Source organism: Hibiscus syriacus, unplaced genomic scaffold (assembly GCF_006381635.1).
Source record: "Hibiscus syriacus cultivar Baekdansim isolate YM2019G1 unplaced genomic scaffold, ASM638163v2 tig00110030_pilon, whole genome shotgun sequence".
Lineage (NCBI taxonomy): Eukaryota > Viridiplantae > Streptophyta > Magnoliopsida > Malvales > Malvaceae > Hibiscus > Hibiscus syriacus.
This window is the reverse complement of record NW_024062572.1, coordinates 641205-646262: the sequence shown is the minus strand read 5'-3', so window position 1 is coordinate 646262 and position 5058 is coordinate 641205. Positions and strand designations below refer to the sequence as shown.

General features: G+C 33.7%; 1 pseudogene; it reads left to right on the top strand.

The window, feature by feature from the left end:
* Nucleotides 1–2460: 2460 nt before the first annotated feature.
* LOC120213562 lies at nt 2461–3915 on the top strand (annotated as a pseudogene).
* The last annotated feature ends 1143 nt before the right edge of the window (nt 3916–5058 follow it).

Genomic DNA, 5058 nt, shown 5'->3' with positions numbered 1-5058 from the left:
GGACGTCGAAAGCATAAAATATGACTTTTCAAAAATTTAGAATATTTGGTCAAAATCAAAGTTAACGGGTTTGACTGCCAATTTCGAGGCCTTCGGGTCCGAATTTTGAAAAAAGGATTGCGGAATCGGATTCGAAATGTCGAAAAATGTCAGGATAGGTATACTCGGTCAAAGTCGAAGGTTGTTTAATGCCCGGTCAAAGCTGGTCAAAGTTTTGGTCAACGCCGGTCAACGCATGAATAGTCAACAGTCGACCATTTTACACAAATATCATCGTAACATAAATTAATTACCAAATTAGGCATATTCTGTAAATATTTACTAAACTAATACCCGAATTTTACACAAATAGCACCCAAACATAAATTAATTACAAAATTATCACCCAGACGATGCCCACTCTCGGGGGTGGCGCGTGGGGCGCTTGAACAGTGCTACGGTGTCGGGAAATTCCTGAAAAAATCATAAAAATTAGTTTAAGCGATTTTGAGGCACTTACAAAGCTCGGTTCATAATTTTGAACGACGGAGAGCTTGATTCCGAAACGTCAGAAATTTGACGATTTCACCCCTCCACGCGCCGGTGACGACGGAGAAACGGAGAACACCGGTGGACTCGGAACGATGCAAGAAACACGATGGTGCGGGAGGTGTCAAAAACAGATTGTCGAATTGTCGTGAATCGACGAAAAACCAACTGAAATCGAGTTATTACCGACGATACTTCTGACTGAAATTAATGACGAACGGCGACAATTCACGACGAATGGTTTGAGGGGTTTTGTTCCTCGGTCGACAACGAACACGATGGTGGTTTCGGTTCATCGATCGGAGGTCGGACGGCTAGTAGAAATGAGGGTTGTTGGAGAGGAAAACTGATAAATATTTCTGCTGAACATACGGGGGCAGAGATTTATAATTCTCTCCAAAATAAAAATGGTTAAATCATAAGTTTAGTCACTGAATTTCCTACACTTCTCAAAACGATATGCCAACTTTGAAATTTTACAATTTAATCCACCATTTCTTTCAAAATACCAATTAAATCCAATACTTTATAATTTCTAAAATTTAGCCCCTAAATTGGGGTATTACAAGAAATAAATAAATAAATTCATAATTTGATTAAAATATAATATTTATTTATCTTTAAACATTGAAAGGAATGGTCTTAAAATAACTAGACATTTCCTTTTCAATATTTTTAAATAAATAAATATTTTACTAGTGGCCTAAAATTAAATAGGTTCATTAATTAAAACAAAAGGGTAGAGGTTTGTTCATACGTTTAAATTGCTAAGGACACATAGTTTGATTAATGTCAAAGGGTTGACCTTCGTTTTTTAAATTAAGGAATATCCTTATTCTTTTAAATAATAATTTGACTAACTTGTCACCTTTAATTTTTTTATTCTGTAATTTTTAAGGACAACAATATTTCATTATTTAGATTAAAACATAAGAAATAGTCGTCTTAATTCCGATTAGGGGGTTAGTTTCTTCTTTAATTATAAATAGACAAATATTGTGTGTCTCTCTAAAATTCTCTAATTAGATTTTAAATATTCTTATTTTAGGGAATAAAAGGATCATCAATTAAATAAATATTCAAATTTCTTAATTTTCAATATAGGGACAAACTCATAATTGAAGGTACCAATTTTGGGGCATTGTGCGGATGTTAATCATTCTCTAAGCGTAATTGACTCTCGAAACCATATTATATGAATCGCATACCAAATCACATATTTTTAAATTTTTTATTCAAAAAGGCGTATCTCGGGTTTTTAGCCTACCTAATCTAAAAGGTTGATGATGACTCCAAACGTTTTAAATCTTTTCTAAAATTTTGATTCTTCTAAAATTTTGATTCTTAATTCTAATTTCTAAATTTATTCCGAATACGCGCTTCGGAAAAAGTCGTCACGACATTGCATAATTTACTAATAGATATAGGAAGGTGACTGTGTTAAGCATGTCTCTCCTTTTTGTTTCATTACTTTTTAACCTTTCTTTTCATGTTTTTAGGCTTCTAATTTTTTTTTCGAATTGTTGTTCTTGGATTGTTTTTGGCTTGGAGAGTCAAGAATCCAAGCTAACGGAATCCAAAAATATTTTTCACGTTTGACAAATACATATTAATAATAGAAAATTTTCGTAAGGGATAGTCACAAATAAAATTTAATGGTGTACACCATTAGTAAAATAAACAATTAACATAAAAATTTTGAATTTTAAGTTAGGTACGTGTCCACCCTGACATACACATAGAACCGCCATTGAATTGGGCAATGTCTGTGGTTTGGGAAATTTGGTTTGCTTTTTCATGGCTTCTTTATCAACTGCCCAAGCTCTGCCCCATCAACCGAACTTAATGTGTTGAAGGACAAATTTGAAACACCAACCCTTAACAACCCTACTGGAAAATCTGATCTTCCAGGCATAGATAAATCAAAGTGACCATGCTGGTATAATACAGGTATGTATATAGTCAGAAGATGTCATTTTTTTCATTTTCAACTAGTTCATTGAATGAACATATTTTAACCCTTTATTTTTCTATGGATTGTTAATGTTGAGCTGTATGAGGGATAGATAAATGAAAGTGAATGCAAGCTGATTTGATGCTGACATTGCTTTTCTTAATCTCTTAAATTTTTTATTTCATAGGTGATGCTGAAACCACCCAGTGATGAACCATTACATGGATCTGCTGAGGATAGGCTCATTCATCTAACTGATGTTGATATTCCTCTCCCTTTGCTTGTTTATGTTTCTCGTGAGAATCGCCCAGGCCATGATCACAACAAGAACGCTGGTGCCATGAATGCCCTTGTTCGGGCATCTGCAATCATGTCCAATGGTTCATTCATCCTGAACCTTGACCGTGTGATCACTAAATCTACAACTCACAGGCAATGAGGGAAGGCATGTGCTCATGATGGACCGAGGAGGTGACCGCCTTTGTTATGTCCAGTTTCCTCAAATGTTTAAGGAGATTGACACATCTAATTGGTAGGCTCGTCCCTGAGCCTGGGCTAGAGGGGCATTTGTCCATAGCCCCCTCTTGCTTAGGGCACAAAACTTTTAATTCAAATATAATTGAAAAAAGATAAATTCTCTATTTAGTTATCCACCTATTATTTTATTTTTGTTTTAATCATCCAATTATTATTTTCTTAAAATCATACTTAATGTTACATTTTATTTCTTTCTTTCATACCCACTATTGATCGTGATGCTAATTTGACATTTTTAAATTATTTCACTTTTTACTTAATTATTCTTTTATTAATTTTTGACAAGATTGAGAAGGTTAAAATCTAACATGTACCCTCTTAAAAGAGGATCATGCTTGTTTTGTATGAGTAGTTGAGTGTTTAATAAATTTCTTTGATATTTTCTATTTAAAATTTGATGTATTTATTAGAGAGTTTATTAATTGTAATAGAAAACAATTTATAGGCAAATTTATTTAGTTTTATTTGTTCTTATTATTCAAATTTTTTCGATATTTGTTATTAAAGACTTAATTTCTGTGTTCACCTAATGTCACTATGATATCAGAAACGTGCTTGTTAATCGGTACGCCAATAACAATATTGTTTTCTTTGATGTGAACATGCGAGCTCTTGATGGTCTTATGGGGTCTGTTTATATGGAAGATGCCTCTTTTGTAGGGTTGCTCTTTATGGTTTTGACCTACCACGACCAGAAGAGCACCACTCTAGCTGTTGCACCTGCTGCTTTTTTTTATCGTAAGAAGAAGCATTCTTCAATGCCACACAAGCCAGGGGAAAACCATGCTCTCAGAATTGGAGATTCAGATGAGGAGGAGATGAACTTCTCCCTACTACCTAAGAGGCTTGGGAACTCGACATTTCTCATTGATTCAATTCCCGACATTTCTCATTGATTCAATTCCAATGGCCGAGTTTCAAGGTCGACCCCTTGCACATCATCCAGCTGTGAAGAATGGGCGCCCACTTGGTGCTCTAACCATTCCTCGTGATCTTCTTGATGCCTAACTGTTACAGAGGCAATTCTGGTTGATCGGGGGAACAAGTGTGCATCTTGCTGCTTTGCTTAGGAGTTCTTATCTAGTAAGTCGACCGCGAGTTGGGCAATGCTCGACTCATGCTTGTTAAAAAAAATTTGCTCAACTCGACTTGTTCCTTGTTAAGCTCGTTAAAAATGTGTTCGACTTGTGCTCGTTAAAAAAATTGTTACTCGACTCGTGCTCGTTAAGCTCGACTCGTTGCTTGTTAAGCTCACTAGAAATTTTACCTTATTTTTTTAACTATAAGTAAACCTTAATAATACTTTATGGAGCTTAATATAAACATAAATTAACAAATTTAACCAGAAAAATTATCAAAAGAGTGTATGAAGCAATTTCAAAGTCTAAATTACAAACTAATAATCCACAAATACACCAAACTAACATGTTTAAACCAAAGTAACAATCCACAATTTCACAAAACTAACATATTAAAACCAAAGTAACAATCCACAAATACATCAAACTAGCATATTAAAAACATTCTTGAAAAAAAAGTTCAATAATACTTAATTAATCCTAAAAATAAGAAATCAACATCTCTTCACTCCATTCGTTGTTGCTTGCAATCATCAAACTACAAAATTAGGAAAATAATTTCCTCTGCTTGATCCACATAGTTATCTGACAATAAAAAAATTATAAAATATTATAATAAGAAACTAATATAAATATTCTTACTTTTTTATGAATAAGATAAAACTAAATCAATTAATATGGTTAATCTTAAATAGTCTTACTTTGTTCTTTTTCTTCACTTCATGGAGAGATCGATACCAATATACAGTACAAATCAACATTTGCATGGTATCCGGAGATAGTGAAACTCTATAAGAATTAGTCATGTGGCTCCATGCACTAAATGTAGCCTCAAAAGCTACAATTGTTATTGGAATTCTAAAACATCAATAACTAACCTTGAAAAAATACGAAACTTCAAAGATTGATCCTTCCATCATCTTAAGGTTCAAAGTAGTCACCTTTATCCATTACACATCC